This window comes from Rhinopithecus roxellana, chromosome 19 (genome assembly GCF_007565055.1).
Source record: "Rhinopithecus roxellana isolate Shanxi Qingling chromosome 19, ASM756505v1, whole genome shotgun sequence".
Classification (NCBI taxonomy): domain Eukaryota; kingdom Metazoa; phylum Chordata; class Mammalia; order Primates; family Cercopithecidae; genus Rhinopithecus; species Rhinopithecus roxellana.
Genome location: NC_044567.1, coordinates 64,364,713 through 64,382,505, shown reverse-complemented (window position 1 = coordinate 64,382,505; position 17,793 = coordinate 64,364,713). Strand labels below are relative to the sequence as shown.

The window sequence follows — 17,793 nt, the reverse complement described above, 5'->3', positions numbered from 1 at the left end:
GCGAAAGGGACGGCCCCATCCTAGGAGACCGGTCATGAGTTCTGGGGCAGAGACGCAGGCTGGAGCAGGGAGACGCTGCCCATCGTGTCTTGCCATGGCCACGGCGCAAACCACACAGCCTCCCCCTCCAGCTACGTCTACACAGGAACGTTCTAGTTCCAGAGAAGACTTTTATTTCCTTTTTTTTTTTTTTTTTTTTTTTGAGATGGAGTCTTGATCTGTTGCCCTGGCTGGAGTGCAGTGGCACCTCCTGGGTTCAAGCAATTCTCCTACCTCAGCCTCCCCAGTAGCTGGGATTATAGGCACTGGCCACCATGCCTGGGTATTTTTAGTAGAGACGGGGTTTCACCATGTTGGTCAGTCTGGTCTCAGCCTCCTGACCTCAAGTGATCCACCCACCTCAGCCTCCCAAAGTGCTGGGATTACAGGCGTGAGCCACCGCGCCCGGCCTGGATTTCCTTCTTGTCGAGGCTGTTTTTATCCTTCCTCACCTCCAGCCAAGGCACACACCCGGACACGACCAGCACACTTCTACCACCAGCCACAGTGGGGGACACACCTCCAACAATAAGTGACCACAACTGTAACCCATCAGAACCACAGTGAGAAGAAAACTCCATCAATGACACCAAGAGCAGACACTGGAGCTTTCAGTGCCGGTGAGGTGCTGGGCTTACCGCGCTCATCACATCTACAGCCGCTCAACCCTGGGACATAAAGAATACCAATACCCCCAGCACAGATGGGGAAAGTGAGGCATGGGGTAGACCAGAGCCAGACTGTACATCAGGCTGATACCAGAGCCCAAGGTTCTAACCACTTGGTTGTCCGGCTCCCCCAGCTTAGTCCACAGGAACCAACTTTCTCAGTCATCAGCCTCTCCTGCATCTTCCCATCCAACACTACAAACCCATGCAGTGATTCCAACCACCCAGCTCCCACCCTGCAACCATCCTGCCTCTTGGAGGCACCAGGGTCTGCTCCCTCAGAGGCAGTGGGGATGGTACCTGGGAAGTTGCCACCTCTACAGTCCCCACAACCACACTCCAAATGACAGCCAGCTGCTCCTGGTTATCAGGGCCAGAGCAGGGAGGGGCCCACATGGCAGGCACATTCACCAGCTCCTTCCCTAGGCCAGGCTCCCAACACAGCTCCCCCAGCAAAGTCCCCCTGGAGACCCACAGTGTCTTCCCCAGGCGCTCCCTGCCTCACCAGGCCAGAGTCCGGGTCTCATGGGATTCCACCACTGCCTCCCCTGCCCATAGGAAAAGGGATAACAGTTGGTCCCCAGCCCCCAACAATAGCTCTCCAGGACCATTTCAGTGCCTTCCCCTCACCTGTCTCTCTTCCTCCAAATGCACTCAGGCACTGGGGAGGGGAAGAGGAAGCCCAGCCCCCTAATCCTGGCTGCTTCAGCTGCCAGCTTCCTGGGCAAGGCAATCCTGTGGGCACCCTCTCTAAGCCATGGGCACCTCTCCTTCTTGGTGGACACAGACAAAATCCTGGGTCACTAAGCTCAGCCTCCACCAGAAGCTGGGCAAGGAGCCGCGTGGACTCCGGGGAACTCTCAGTTGTCACAGGCCCTGTCTCAGCTCCATCACTGCCCTAGAGGATATGGGCCTGGCGGGGCCAGAGCTATTCACTTCTCAAGAGAGTAGAAATCTGGATCTTTATATGATATCTCCTCGTCCTTAAACGCTTGCATAAAGCAAAACAAGCCCTTTTTAAAACACCAAGCAGCCTGGCTGACATGGTGAAACCCCACTTTACTAAAAATAAAAAATTAACTGGGCACGGCGACGCTCACCTATAGTCCCAGCTGCTTGGGAGGCTGAGGCAGAAGAATTGCTTGAACCCAGAAGGCAGAGGTTGCAAAGCTGAGATCATCTCACTGCACTCAACCTGAGCGAGAGAGCGAGACTCTGTCTCCAAAAACTAAAACTAAAAATAAAATAAACCACCACAGGGCCAAACAAAATCAAATCCACAGGCTGTATTCGCTTGTGGGTCCAGTCATGACCTCTGACTGATCGCGTGGCTGCAGGGCAGCAGGATCCTGAGCCCCAGAATCAGGGATGTGCCAGGTATGGGCTCCCACCATGGTGCCACTCTGCCCCTCTGCCACTGCATGCAAACTGCTGGCTCTGTTCGGATTCTGCAAAAGCCCAGGGCTCCAAGGAAAGGTTGAATGTCCACTTCTACCAGCCAGAAAGCCCAGAGTTCAATGTCCAGAACTGAATGTCATAAGATGGGCTTACCTAACTCATTACATCTACACCCGCTTAAACCTGGGCTGTAAAGAATATTATTACCCCCCATAGAGATGGGGAAAGTGAGGCATGGGGTAGACACAGAGCCAGACTGTACATTGTACTTTCTGATGCCAGAAAGTGCAAAGCTCAATGCCTGGGTCCTCGTGTGGTTCCCAGGGCCTCCCACGGTCCTCCGATCTGCCCCCTGCCTCCTGAACACTGTCCAAACTGTCCCCACATGGTGTGCCGCTGTCTTACGGGCGTTGTAAAGCAGAGGCCGGCTTCCAGGTGTCCTCAGCATCCTTCCGTGTGGCCAAGTTGGAGAACAGAAACTAGACAAGAGAAGGCCTTGTCCCAGGTCCAACCCAAGAAAACAAACGACCTTCCCTGGGAGATCCGCTGAACCCCCTCCTTGGAGAGTCCCCTTGGAGACACCCCCCAATGGCCGACTCATGATTTAGGACCCTGCACCAAAGCAGAGCCCTCCCCGGTGTGAGCTTACAATTGAGTCTACAGTGAGGATGCAGTGATTTATTCCAGCCAGACCGACACGCACAAGCGGATCATTCTAGAACCAGAGCTGGCCCCTCCCCCAGGGCACTCCTCCTTCCTCCGGTTGTCTGCGTGGCTGGCGCCTCACCACCTTGGCCATCTGTGCAAAATGCACATGTGCGCTGGTCCCCAGCGTCCTCTCATCTCTTTCAATGCTTGATGTCTTTTCATGGATGGGTCCCTCCGTCCCCACTGGCTGGCCTCTGTGCTTACTGTCCGGCTCTATGATCCATCTGGGTGTTCCGTCCAGCACCGCCCCCATGCCCACTAGCTTTAAGTAAGCTCTGAGAGAGCAGGGGCTGTTCCCCCCGCAGGGACTACCCCACCATCAGGGTGGCGCTGCTGAAAGGTAGGTTTGTTCTAGGTAACAGCCAGGAGATCTCACAGCTTCCAGAACTGCGAGAGAATACAACTGTGTGCTAGGAGAACAGTGAGAACAGGAGACGTCCCTTTCTGGAGGTGTCCATCTTCCCCAAGGAAACCATGTCCCGGCTGGAATGTCAAGAAGGTGACACCTAAATGAAGAGGTGCCCACCCTGGCTCAGGCCATGCCCCCAAACGAGCATGCCACCGCCTCCTCCTCCTCTTCTTGTGTATCCTCCTCAAAGCCAAGCCCACTCCAGCCCCCTTCCCAGCGGGGCTGGCCTCCCACACAGTTCGCACCACCCCCTCCGCACATCATCCTGGCCATGTCATGACTGTTGAGATTGGCTGCAGGGGGTGTGTTTGGGCTCCCTGGGAGCAGAGTTGAATGTCCTCTACTCCATGACACCAAGCCTTCATGAGGCCTCAGGCACTTCTAGAAAACCTACCAGGCCAAGGCGTGGTGGTTCACGCCAGTAACCCCAACACTTTGGGAGGCCAAGGTGGGTGGACTGCTTGAGCCCAGGAGTTCAAGACCAACCTGGGCAACATGGCAAAACCCCGACTCCACTAAACAATAAAAAAATTAGCCAGGGATGGTGGCATATGCCTGTAATCCCAGCTACTCGAGAGGCTGAGGTGAGAGGATCACTTGAGGCCAGGAGGTCAAGGCTGCAGTGAGCCATGAGCACACCATTGCACTCCAGCCTGGATGACAGAGTGAGACCTTGTCTCAAAAAAAAAAAAAAAAAAAAAAAAAAAGCCCACCAAAACCTACTAAAGGCCGGGTGTGGTAGATCACGCCTGGCCTGTAATCCCAGAAGTTTGGGAGGCCAAGACAGGCGGATCACCTGAGGTCAGGAGTTCGAGACCAGCCTGGCCAACATGGTAAAACCCTGTCTCTACTAAAAATACAAAAAATTAGCCAGCCATGGGGATAGGTGCCTGTAATCCCAGCTCCTTGGAAGGCTGAGGCAGGAGAATCACTTAAACTTGGGAGGCGGAGGTTGCAGTGAGTCCAGATCGTGCCACAGTACTCCAGCCTGGGCGACAAAGCAAGACTTCATCTCAAAAAAAAAAAAAAAAAAAAAAAAAGGCTGGATCACAGGATGGGCACAAGCCCTGAGGGAGCTCTCAAGGAAGAGGGACACACTAGACCTTCATCCCCATTTCAGCCTGCGAAGACTCACTTTCGTCTGAGGTTCTGCGAAGGGTTGACTAGTGACCCCCAAAAAGACATGTCCAAGACCTAACCCCAAGAACCCACGAAAGTGACCTTATTTGGAAAAAAGGTCTTTGCAGATGTGACTAGGGATCCCGGAATGAGACTATCCTGGATTCTGGATGTGCTCTAAAACCAGTGCTCAGTGTCCTTATAGGAGAAAGGCAGAGGGGGACTCGGGACACAAAGAGACACGGTGGAGAGGGCTACGTGATGACAGAGCAGAGACTGCAGAGATGCTGTCGGAGCCAAGGAGTGCCTGGGCCAACAGAAGCTGGAGGAGGCAAAGAGAGGTCCTCCCCTCGAGCTGTCAGAGGGAGTGTGGTCCTGCCAATACCTTGATATCAAACTTCTGGCCTCCAGAACCACGAACGAATCAATCTTTGCTGTTGGGCCACTTGGTTTCCAGCAATTTGTTCCAGCAGCGCCAGGACACTCACAATGAGACCCTTGGGAAGATGAAACCCCTGGGCTGCACAGTGGCCCAGGGTCAGTCTCGCTGGTGTGGTCACCCACTCTCCAGCCCAGCCCCAATCCCACCACAAACACACTCGACAAATGGCCCACTGTGGGCCAACGGACACGTGGCCACTCCAGAGCTGCTGTATCAGGAGCCCAGAGGAGTGAGAGCTGCCTCCTTCCCCCTTCTTGGAGTTGCACAAAAACCCCAGATGGTTGGAGAAGTCATCGGAGGAATCACATCACTCTAGATTCTTGTTTCATTGCTGGGATATCTGGCAATGAAACAACACTATCCCTGCCAGGGATGCCTCATGGGCAAATGCCTCCCCGCGGAGGACGTTGTGAGTTGTACCCAGCCGGGAAACATCAGGAGATGCCTGTCACCAGGCTGGCAGAACAGGGTCCCCCAGAATCTCCTCCCCCATCAGAGTCCTCAAACTATGCCCTGGGTCCTGCACGCACACACAGTCGCTCCTCTCTTCCCAACGTGCAGACCTCCTGGGAAGCCCCTTGCCACTACCCTCACAGGGAAACCGGCTATCCCACCCCGGGGCAGGTCCTTGTCACTTTACTTGTCTCCATCTTCCCTATGGAGGGAGAGGCCGTCAAGGGGTATCCCCATTAACCCACAGAAGCAAGAGTGTTCGTGAGCTTGTCATTTTGCAGATTTTAGACCCCTATGTGACTGCACAGATCCGCAGGCCCGACTGGGCACATTCAAAGGACCCACGCAGCAGGCAGGCGCACCGGACGGCTTCCTTCTCTGTCTGCAAGGAGTTAATGCAACCGAAGGACACAGAAGAGGCTCCCTGCTGAGCACCACAACTGCGGACCGTGCACAGTGTCACAAAGATGCGGGGCCAGGTCATGTCCTGCTGAGCATCACAACTGTGGACCGTGCACAGTGTCAGAAAGATGCGGGGCCAGGTCATGTTGGGAGGGTCCCCATGCTGCCACTGGAAAGTAAAACAGTGTCACCCCCACCATAGGGCAGGAGGTTCCCACCTTTGCCAGCCATCTCCTTCATCTGTGAATTCAAGTCCCCTAAAGGCAGACTCCAACCTCGCAGGCTTCCAAAAGCCTCCCTTGGTCCCTTCTCCACTCCCCACCGATCTCAACTTGCTCCAAAAGCCTAAAGACCGTTCCTGTGCTTGGGCCGGCTTCTGGGAATTTATCCCAAGGAAATAATCAGAAGTACAGAAAGATTTATGTACGAGGACACTTGCATCAGCATTAAACTCACAAACTCTGGAAACAATCTGGGTTTCCACAGATTTTCTAAACCCATATGTCAAAGGCCTGCACCGTCATCAAAATCACATTTTTGAAGATGAGAAATGCTGAGAATATTAAGTAAAAATAGCAGGATACAAGATGTATACGAAGATCCTAATTCCATTTCATACACACATGTGCAGTTTGCACGCACACACACACTCGCACCCGCGCAGAAAATAACGATCTCTGGACGGAATGAATGGTGGTGGGTGTTGTTCATTACAATTTCCTGCCTTCTGAGATGCTTATACTACATGAGGATCACTTAGCATTTTCAGGGAATAAAACCATCAATATTGTTCTTAAAAAACACAGCTTGGTACTAGCTGGGCACGGTGGCTCACACCTGTAATCCCAGCACTTTGGGAACCTGAGGCAGGAGGATCGCTTGAGCCAGGAGTTCAAGACCAGCCCGGACAACATGGCAAGACTCCATCTTGGAAAAACAAAATTAAACACACACACACACACACACACACACAGACTTTAGTGCCAACAGCTGGAGGGTGTGGATAACTGCACGCTGGCCCATCCCCATCCCCACCTCCGGAAAAACATCTCACACCCCATGAAGGGCACAGGGCTTCTCCTATCCTCAAGCACCTATGGTCTCAGCTGCAACACAAAAAGAGGCCACAGTGGGCCACCCTCCAGATGCAAACTTTCCCTCCAGGCCCATGCGGGGGTCGAAGCAGGAGCAGCCTGGATCTGGGCCTGTTTAGAGAGGAATGTGCCGCACAAGGGACCATTGTTAAGGCCCGTGCTCTGACCGCAGGCTGCCCGGCAAACCGCTCCCAGCTCCCGAAACCAGATGAAGCACTTCCTGGTGCACATACATATCAGGCATCAGTCTGGGGAGGGGATACCAAGCGAGCCGCAGGGCCCTGCTCCAGCCTGGGACAAATGTCATGCAAAGAAATGCTAGAGCCCAAGGTCAGAACAAACTCATATGCAGCTCAGCTCTCGTAGGAGGGAGCAACGTGGCCTCTGCCCAGGGCACGGTAGAATTCTGAGCTCAGGTTCCAGGAACGCTAGCCCTGGTCAAACTGGGTCTCCTCTGAGCAGCAGCAGGTTCCGTCCCTGAAGAAACACTGGCTACCTGGGAACCAGGGTCAGGGCTGAGGGAACCCAGACAGATAGTGCCAGGGAGTAGGGAGGCACCTCCCTGTACGCTACCCTGAGCCTGCAGGAAAAAGTCACAGGAAAACCTCACCTGGCACCTGCTTAAGATCTACAGAGCGAGTCCAGCAGCATGTACGCCGTGGGCATGCTCCTTGTCTTCACTGTCCTGTGATGCTGGACCTTGGCACAGGTCCCTGATGTGTGCAGGGTGGGGTGGGTAGTCGGGCAGGGCCTTGGCGCTGGCAGAGCAGGGTCCAGTTGCAAAGGCTCCTTTGCCTCCTATTTATCCAGGACTTGGGGGATGAGGGCCAAAGGCCTGGTGTGCCTTCGAGGAGCTTAAGGACCACTCCAGGGCTACAGACAGGATGTATGGACCTGCATAGGGACTGTGCTCTTTATTTCAGGGCTCAGAGCAGGAGACCCAAACAGGAGAGTGACACAACCACAGTCTACCCTGAGCCTCAGGGTCCTCAGTGCCACCTCCTGTAGGAGGTGACAGGGTAATAAGGTGCCCCTGAGGCCGGGTGCGGTGGCTCTTGCCTGTAATCCTAATACTTCGGGAGGCCAAGGTGGGCGGATCACCTGAGGTCAGGAGCTCAAGACCAGCCTGACCAACGTGGAGAAACCCCATCTCTACTAAAAACACAAAAATAGCCAGGCACGGTGGTGCATGCCTGTAATCCCAGCTACTCGGGAGGCTGAGGCAGGAGAATTGCTTGAACCCGGGAGGCGGAGGCTGTGGTGACCCGAGATCGCGCCATTGCCCTCTATCCGGGGCAACAAGAGCAAAACTGTCTCAAAAAATAAATAAATGAATGAATGAATGAATGAATGAATGAATAAATAAATAAGATGTCCCGGGTGCAGGCACAGCACGCGGCAAGAATGGCTGTTGCTGGTGTAATTACCATCTCCTGGGTGTGGAGGCTGTGCATGCTGACATGTGTGGTCACCTTGCTGGTGGCCGAGGCTGTCCTGGCCTGCCACCAATCACACCCACTGACTTCACACGGCCTATTTCTGTGTCTCCGCCCAGAGCCCTTCCTAGTGCCTACGCCCTCAGAAGGCTGGAAGGAGTGAAGAGTGCAGTCCTTGGCCAAGAACTGAAGTATAAAAACCCCAGCTCCGGGGCCGGGCGCGGTGGCTCAAGCCGGTAATCCCAGCACTTTGGGAGGCCGAGACGGGCGGATCACGAGGTCAGGAGATCGAGACCATCCTGGCTAATATGGTGAAACCCCGTCTCTACTAAAAAATACAAAAAGCTAGCCGGGCGAGGTGGCTGGCGCCTGTAGTCCCAGCTGCTCGGGAGGCTGAGGCAGGAGAATGGCGTAAACCCGGGAGGCGGAGCTTGCAGTGAGCTGAGATCTGGCCACTGCACTCCAGCCTGGGCGACAGAGCGAGACTCCGTCTCAAAAAAAAAAAAAAACCAGCTCCCTTCCCCAATCCCAGGTGGGCCAAGGCTGGGGGAACGGTCTACAGTCTCCCCCTGCTGTGTGGTATGGGGGCTGGGCAGCCACCTGTAGTCACAATGAGCTGATGAGGCACCCTTTATTGGCTGGATTCCCTGCCCGGCCCATTCCCACACTCGGGCATCCCCTGGTGTCCCCTCCCACTGAAATCCCTGTCTCAGGACCTGCTTCTGGAGGGACACAAATTAGCCCCACCCCTGGCCTGGGCTGCTTGGTGGAGGAGGGAGGTGGCTCCTGGGGCAGGTGGAGCAGGCTCCGGACAGGGAGGAGGACACAGTTGGGGTGATAGGGAGGGGCGTGTTCTCAGGAAGCAAAACAGTCCAAAAGGAAGGGCTTAAAAATAGGTGCAGTGAAGCTGAGCGGAGCCTGCAAAGGGAAGCCAGGAAACAGCAGTGTCAAGGGAGGTCGGCCCCCCGGCCACGTTTGTTTAGGGACAGGGACAACGTGAACAGAAGGTAGAGTCCACATCAAGGCGGAGGCACTCCCTCCTTAGAGAGCCGCACCCAGATAGTTCACACCTGCCGAGGGTCTGGGAGAGAAGAACCGGGGTGCCGCCACCCCCAGCTCAATCCCTTTCCCAGTCCCCTTCCCCTCTGCCTTCCCAAGGCCAGGCCTGGCTGGGCCATGGCGCTAGCAGCTAAGACCCGCCTCCAGTGCCGGCCCAGTCTGCAGGAGGCCAGCTTGGTGGCCAAGGGTTATTGACTGCCCAGGCTTATCTGCACACGTGGCCCGTCGACTGAGGTCTGGGACTTGGGGGCATCATCCACACAGCCCCTGCTCCCTGACTCTCCAATTGGATGCAGGCCTACATTTCAACACCCTGTAAGATTGCAATCTTACCAAGGGTCTGACTGGTGCCTCTGGACAAGGGGGAAAAGAACCATTTCCACCAACCCCTGGATGGAGGTGCAGGAAGCGTCAACAGTATCCCTGCACTTCAAATGCACCAGGGAGGTCGGCACCCAGGGAAGAGCCACAGGAGGCCACTCAGGGTGACCCTGAGGTCACCCTACCCCATCTGATGGATTCTGATGACTATCTTTGCTCAAGGGTTAGGAGGAGGCTTCTTTCTCTCTGCCTCTGGCAACCCTGGGCCCGAGAAGTCCCAGGCACTCCGGGGGTCCTTCCTGCTCATCATCACCCCACCCAGGAGGCCTGGCTCACTCCGCAATGATGTGAGAATGAGCAGGTCTGCGCTGTGCCAGAGCCTGTGGTTGGATTTTCGGCTGAGGCCAAGAGAAATAAACAAGCCTCCTCCTTCCCTCTGCACGCTACAGGAAGAGCAGCTTGCTGGCTGCAAGGGGACCCTCCACCCTGCCTATGGGGCACAGCGCCCACAGTATTCCTTCCAGAAATGGAGCCCTGGCAGCCCTGGGTCCCCCTAAGATGGAACACAAAGGGGTGGGCAGCCGACCTCAACAGTCAGCCCTTGGGATTCCAAACCTTCTCTTATCCCCCAACTTTGTGATGTTAATTTCTCCCTGGATAAAGCTCTCTAACAACCTGGCAAGCCAGCACCAGCTGAACCAGCCCCAGCTTGAACCAGCAGCTTTCCCGAGCCCAGCCACACAGCCAGAAGGGAAAAGAAGTCCTACGGATTCCTTTACAAGTAGCTTCCAGAATCTGCTACGGTGTCCGCAGGGGACACTGGCACCAACTCTGAATTTACTAAATGTAGTGGTTTCAACAGTGTCCCCCAAAATGATATGTCTTACGTCCTAACTCCTGGAACCTGCGAACATGATCTTATTTGGAAAACGGATCTTTGCAGATGTAATTAAGGTAACTAAGGTAAGGATCTCAAGGTGAGATCATTCTGAATTCAGTGGGCCCTAAATCCAATGGTGAGCATCTTTATAAAAGACAGAAAAGGAGAAAGACACACAGGCAGGGGGAGAAAGTCACGTGGCGACGGGGGCCAGAGATCAGAGATGGTGGTGATGCATCTGCAGGCCAAGGAACGCTGGGAATCTCCAGGAGCCGCCGGAAGCTATGTTTGCAAGCTCCCAGGTTGTGGCACTCTGTTACAGCAACCCCCGGATATAGACCCCAGGAACAGAACACAGAAAAGAAAGCAGAGGAGGCCTTGAGCCTGCTGTGGCCACTCACACCATTCCGTTCGACTCCCTGAGTGTCCTGTCAATTCTGAAGCCCCTTCTAGCCACGGATTCACTGGCTCTGGAAAGGGGATACGGGTACCCTGGAGCTGGTCTAGCCTGGCAGGAGGCAGCCTCGCCCCACCGCCCTCTCGCCAGCCATCAGCTCACACAGGCCCTTCACAGTGGCCAAGCGCATTGCCCCAGCCTCGGCGGGCCCTTCTCCTGCTGGGTCCCATCGGCCACAGAGCTTTCTGCTGTGTCTCCTCTGGCTCAAGGGGCCCATACATCCAGCCTTCCCGGGACAATCCCAGCTCACATCTGTTGTCCCACCGTAATCATTCAAGGGTCCCTTTCACTCGCAAGTGTCCCCCAAGGGACAGTAAGTTATATGGCCACCCTACCTGGGGCCAGAATTGTGCCCCACCAGAGAAGGGTCTTGGAGTAACCATATCCAGAGTCAGGGAGCCACCTTGTAGCCGTGCCAGGCACCTGGGACAGCCACGTAGCAGCTTCTGCTCCAAGCCATCTCTCGTTATGCAGAGCAGAACCAGGACCACAGGAAAGGCTCCAGAGGAGGCCACCACTCCCAGAGCCTTGGGTCCTGTTCTTGAAAGACAGCCTAGCCTCCAAGAGGGCCACAGCGACTGATCTGGGACGAAGGCCTCTCTGTGCCTGCTCCCCCATCTACCGTGTGCCCCTGGTTCCGGCAGCCACAGGGTCATTCCAGGCAGACTTTAAAGTCGCGCTAAGTTGCTGGACTTCCTTTTTTCTTTACTAAATCAGTTATGGGAATGGGAGCGCATCTGGCACACACTCAGACGTGATGCACTGGTCTAGCGCTCCCCCCACCCCCCACCCCCCACCCCCGGGTTTTAAACCAGCTGCTGGCTGCTCCACTAGGAGCAGATTGAGGGGAAATGGGCGGAAGCCGCAGGGGAAGAGATGTGAGGCAGATAAAGAGGAAGAATTTCCTGGCTGGGGTGGGGCCACCAGGGCCTGGGTGAGAGGGCCGCCCACCCTCCCTTCCTTGTGGAAGGCAGCAGAAGTGTGAGGACGGATCTGTGTGGGAGGGTCTAGGTGTGGCCTGCCTGGGGATAGAAGAGGGACCAGATGACCTTCCAGGTCTCCTTGGGTCAAAGACTCCCTGATAAATGGCAGTCGCTGAAGGCAGGAGGGAGGCCCTGGGAAGTGATTGACTTCGAAAAACCACAGGCTGCAGCTCTGAGGGCCTCAAAGGTTAAGTACGGAGTCCCCCAAAATGAGGCTTTCCTCAGCTTTAATCCACCCACGTCCTTTAGGTGGCCCCAGACACCCCGCCAGGGCCTCTCTGGCAGCTCTCCGTCCTCCATTCTGGAGACAGGGAAACGTGCCGCTGGCTCCAGGTCTGTTCATAGCCCCTCGTCCCCACCAAAGGGTGGCCAGCCACCTCCTCAGCCCACCGCTTGCCCCTCCTTCCCCTCTACCCCCCAACCTCCAACAACAGCAGACGCTTCCCCAAACACTCCTTTGCCCAGACCCCGGGCTTCACGCATGCCACTCTTAGAAGTACATCCCAGCGCCCCGCAAGGAGCCAGCAAGGCTGTCCTGTGCCCCTTCCCATGGATGGGAAGCTCTGCCGGGGACCAGGACCCGGACCTGGAGACCCTGAGGAGCCCGTTGGTCAGTGTCTGCTCTGAAGCCCGGGACTGAGCTGCCAGGCACAGGAGGCATCGGTGTGAGGGTCTAGCCTCCCGGACAAGCTCTCCTTTGTCTGTCCCCAGACCTGTCACTGCACACACAGGCGGTGACCATTCCTGACCTGCCTGGGCAGAGAAGCCACCCCTCCCTCCCTCCTCATCTCATTGTCGATGAGGGGAAATGTTACAAGCACTTTAAAAATGCAAAAAAAAAAAAAAAAAAGAAAAAAGAAAAAGCCTAACACCAGGGGCCACTTGGCCCAGGTGGAGCCTCCATTAATCACAGGGCTCTCTGTGTTGTGGCCCCAAGGCGGGCGGCAGATGGCCTCTGCCCGAGCCAATATGAGCTGCAGCCTAATTACAGGGGACGGTGACCCCAGGGAGCAGAGTTCAGGCTCTGTTCATAGCTGCACCCAGGAGCCAGCTGCTTCCCAGGCCTGCAGAGCCAGGGGAGAGGTTTAGGGGACCAGCACTGAATGACATGACCCAAAGCACACCAAGCTGGGCTGGAGGTGAGGGCAGAGCCACAGTGGTCACAGAGCCCCCACGTGAACCTACACGGATCTGCCTGGTTTAGGTTCTGCTGAACTCCAGGGTGAGGGAGACCTGGTCTCCATCCTCAAAGACATGAGGAGGTTGACAAAGAATCACAGATAAGAGGGGATGGTGGGTCTGCTGTGTAGGAGAGGCCGCAACTGGATGCAGAAGATTCCAGAAGGGGTAACCAGAGAGAGGCAGGGCCACCAGAAGATGGGCTGCCGGCTGCTCCAAACAGCCCAGGGTGTGACTGAGGGGACTCTCGGACTTGGCCGGGGCCCCTCCTGCTCTGAGACAACGCACCTGGGAAACTCAATCAAGCCCAACTAAGAACTTGAAAAGCTCCCTGGAAACCTAGCGGGCAGGGCGGGCCCCTGGGGGGACCCCTGGTATACCCCGAGAGCCAGACACAGCCAGGGGGCCCCCCACTTCAGCCCAGAAGACTCGTGATGGAGGAGGGGCCAGTAGCCCAGAGAGGAGTGGGCACTGAGACCACAGGGGCCAACAAGAGAGGGGTCTGGGGTAGGGGGTAGCTGCTGAGAAGTCCAGGGAACAGCACCTGCCTTTGGAGAAGTGAAGCGCTGGGATTAGGGTTGGTGAGGGGGGGTGGGAAGGGGGAGTTGGGGGGTGGGGGGGTCAGGCCAGATCAGGCACCTTCCCCAGCAGCAAATTCAGGAGCCTCTGGAATCTGTCCACAGGAATGACAAGTGTCCTGCTCCCAGCCCTGTTCACACACTCACCCATCAAGAGTGGCAGAGAGAGCCGCCTCTTACCATCCACCTTGGGACCTGGACCTAAGCAGAGGTTTCTGGAGGGGCAGGTCCAGGTGAAAGGGTCTCCTCAGAGGCAGCCGCCATTCAGAGGACCCGAGATAAGAACCTTATCATGCCCTCATCAGACAGAAGAGATCCGCGGTCTCTTCGAACCTGGTCTCCTGCTCCCCACTCAGCGCTCCCTCCACTCACCCCAAGCCTAGAACATTCTGCTTCCCCTAAGATCAGCTGCTGCAGTGGACTGAATAGTGACCCCCAGAAGACATGCCAGAGCCCTAGCCCTCGGACCTGTGAATGTGACAGGAGTTGGAACAGGGTCTCTGCAGACACAATAAAGGATCTCAAGATGAGAGTATCCTGGATTTAGGGTGGGCTCGAAATGCAACGACAAGCGTCCTTACAAGACACAGAGACACAGAGAAAAGGCCACGTGAAGACGGAGCAGGGAGTGGTGTGATGCATCTACATGCCCAGAAGCGCCCGGGAGCCACCAGAAGCTGGGAGACAGGCCTGGGCCGGAGCCTCCCTCAGAGCCCCCAAAGGATCAGCCTGGTCGACACCTTGATTTTGGACTTTCGGTCTCCAGAACCGTTTTAAGCCCCCAAAGTTCGTGCGGCTTTGTTGCAGCGGCCCCAGCAAACTGTCACGGGGGTCTTCGTCCCCTCCTAGGCCTGGTACCCGAAGCTCCCCAGCTATCTGGGCTAAGCACACCGACCCCAGGACTTTCAGGTCACCCGTGTGTCTCACTCTTCTCTTTAATCTTCTTCAGTGCCCGTGCAGTCACAGCTTCCAGGTGGTGGCAATTTATTCTTCTCTCTCGTGATATGAGTGCTCCGGGCCTCCGAATGCTCATCTGCCCCGCACTGAAGGCTGAAGCTAAAATCCTGGAGAGAACTGACCCCTTTGGTGGGCAGGGCAGGCACTGTGCCCCCAGCATGCCCAGAGGTTACCTGGCTGAAATGTGTCCCTGTAAAGCATCTCCCTTTACCCGTACTTTCCTTCCAAGTAGGGAAGCCAGAGAGGCCTCCCCGATCTTTCCCCCAAACCCCCGGGGCAGGGAGCCTGTGGTCACCTGTCCACAAGGATCAGCTGGACAGACAACTACCCCCTCCCAGGCCACACCTCATCAACAGAGGGCCCCTCAATTCTGCTGGTGGCCTATGAGAGAAGGAAAAACTGAAGGAGTTGTTACAGTAAGCTCCAAACCCTGGTGCCAAACCACAGCTGAGCAAGGTACCCCCACCCCCACTGCCCTGAGCTGCCAACTCAGCCCAGCTCAGCATTGTGACCTCTGACCTGCCTGCGGGCCACGGGAGCCAGGCCTGCCAATCAGCACCTCCCGGATACCCATCTTGTGAAGTCCCCAGTGGCTGAGCGTTTCCCAGCCCTTCCCGGACAGCGTGGGCTACAGGAGACATTGGACAGGAAGACAGCCAAGCCTCCACTGCCCAGAAACTGCCCAGGCCCATTGCAGCAACAGGGACCCACCCACCAGCATGAGGCCCCTCTGCAGGAGGGGTGGGGGCAGGAGAAAGAGCCTGTGGGGCACAGGGCTGCGGGAGGGGTGGGGGCAGGAGGGAGCCTGTGGGGCACAGGGCTGCGGGAGGGGTGGGGGCAGGAGGGAGCCTGTGGGGCACAGGGCTGCGGGAGGAGTCATTCTTCTCTTGATTATATCGCAGGTTTCGGCCAAGTTGTCCCCAGCTTGTATAGGAAGCCCACAGGTGAGGGACTGTCTGCACGTGGCATGCGGGAGTCACAAGCGCCATCTACACCCCACCCCGGGCCAGGCAGATGACCTCTCTGGTCTCAGTTTCCCGGTGAGGAACAGGAAGGGCTGGACCGAAAGATCCCTTCCAGCCCGGACGTGGAATGACCCCATGAGGGCCACGATGAGGTCTGTCCCAGCTCCGCACACTAGCTCAGGCCAGCAATTTCCAAAGGCACAGCCGCAGGGGCCTCGGAGCAGGAACAAGGAGGACCAGCCCGCTTCACCCTCCTGGGCAGAGGTCAAGCATCCTGCCTTTGGCCCACATTCCTTGTGGCCAAAAATGCAGAAGCAGGCAGTGCTGGCAGAGGCACCTAGACCTTTGGGCAAAGCAGAGCTCCACCTGACACCCCAGGCCTGGAGCAGGAGAGAACCAGCTCGGGCCTCAGGTGCCCTGACTGCCAGTGACCAGGAAACGTGACACTTTCCGGCCTCTGCTTCCTCATCTCCCAATCCCGGGGGAGATTAGGCTGGGTGATGTGTTTTTCTTTTTGACAGGGAACTTTTATTTATTTTTATTTTTATTCTTGTTTTAAGAAGCGGTCTCCTGTGGCCGGGTGTGGTGGCTCACGCCTATAATCCTGGCACTTTGGGAGGCCGAGATGGGTGGATCACTTGAGGCCAGGAGTTTGAGACCAGCCTGGCAACATGGTGAAACCCTGTCTCTACTAAAAAATCCGTGAGCTGGCAACTCCAAGTCCCCGGCAGCCTCCAAATGGAGGCCTTCCTCTTGTAGGATTCTCAAATCCTACAAATACAAGTGTCTGTAATCCAGCTACTCAGGAGGCTGAGGCATGAGAATCACTTGAACCTGGGAGGAGGAGGTTGTAGGGAAACAAGAACACACCACTGCACTTCAGCCTGGGACACAGTGAAACTCTTTCAAAAAAAAAAAAAAAAAGGCGGGGGGGGGGGCGGGGGTCTCCCTATATTGCCCAGGCTGGTCTCAAACTCCTGGGCTTAAGGAATCCTCCTGCCTCAGCCTCCCAGAGTGTTGGGATTATGGGCACGAGCCACCACGAACTTTTAAAAATAACATCTATTGCTTTTTTTCTGACTGTAAAAGGAATTTAGGCACAAGGCCGAAAATTTGCAAAATGCAGAAAAACAAAGGGAAAGATCTATACACCCACAACCCAGGTAACCTCCATCAATATTCTGACAAATGTCTTTCCACTCTTTACTGGGGAGTGTGTGTGTGTGTGCACGTGTGTGTGTGTGTGTGTTTAAAACAGGTTCATACAGTGACAATGTTGGGTGCTTTTCTCCCTGTGGCGCTATGTGGCTGAGGTCCCTACACATGTTGGGCCCGTTCTCTCGATTCCTCTGTAGTTCTAATGTTCTGATTCCAGATATGTCATTCTCAGCTCGAACTGTTCAGGAGAATCATTTCTGGATCTTGCTAAAAAATGGACTGCTGGTCCCCAACTCTTGATGGTTCTGGTTCAGGAAGGCTGGGTGAGCCTGGGCACACCGAAGTGTTTCTGGGGAGCTGCAGGTGTGAACCTCTGTCCTCCTGAAGACCCACAAGTCTCATCTCGCCCATCCCCTCCTCCCTCCCCCTGAGAATCCCACAAGAGGAAAGCCTCCATTTGGAGGCTGCTGGAGACTTGGAGTTGCCGGCTCACAGCCCCACCCTGCCCCCACCTCCCCGGGAGTTATCCAAGGACAGTGTCCAGCCTCAGCCGCCAAGTCTCAGCTCCAGGGTCAGTCACACACTGAAGGACATGCAGAAGTCTCTGTGTGCTGGGCACTGCGGAGGACAAGGGCCTGAATGATGAGCGGGAACAAGGTCACAAGGTCCTAAAATCTGCCTGAGGTCGGTCCCACAGTCAGGGCCTTGGAAATCCATGATAAAAGCCAGTTTAACACCCTGCCATGGAACACAGGCAGGAGAGGGAGCAGCCCCCAGCCAGCCTCTTTGCCAGTCACCCCGCTCTGGGTCACAGCCAGGGCAGCCGGCGCCTTCTTCCCGGCTCGACAGCCCTGGAGGGCAGAAGCTAGCTTGCCCATCATTGTCCCCTCTCCACTAGGGCCTGGCACCCTGCCTGGCATGTAGTAGAAGCCTAAGAAGGGTTCACTGTGTTCATCCTGCAATAGTCAATGTATATGAGTGCTTACCATACCTGAAGACAGTGATTTACTCTTGTCCCCATTTCACAGATGGGAAACTGAGGCACTGAGAGGCTGATGACTCCCCCACATTGCCGTGTGGGCAAGGGC

General features: G+C 55.9%; 1 protein-coding gene across 3 annotated transcripts in view; it reads right to left on the bottom strand.

Moving 5' to 3' along the window:
* SEPTIN9 (septin 9) overlaps window positions 1-17,793 on the bottom strand; it is a 214,333-nt gene that overhangs the window by 99,091 nt on the left and 97,449 nt on the right. The window lies entirely within an intron of this gene.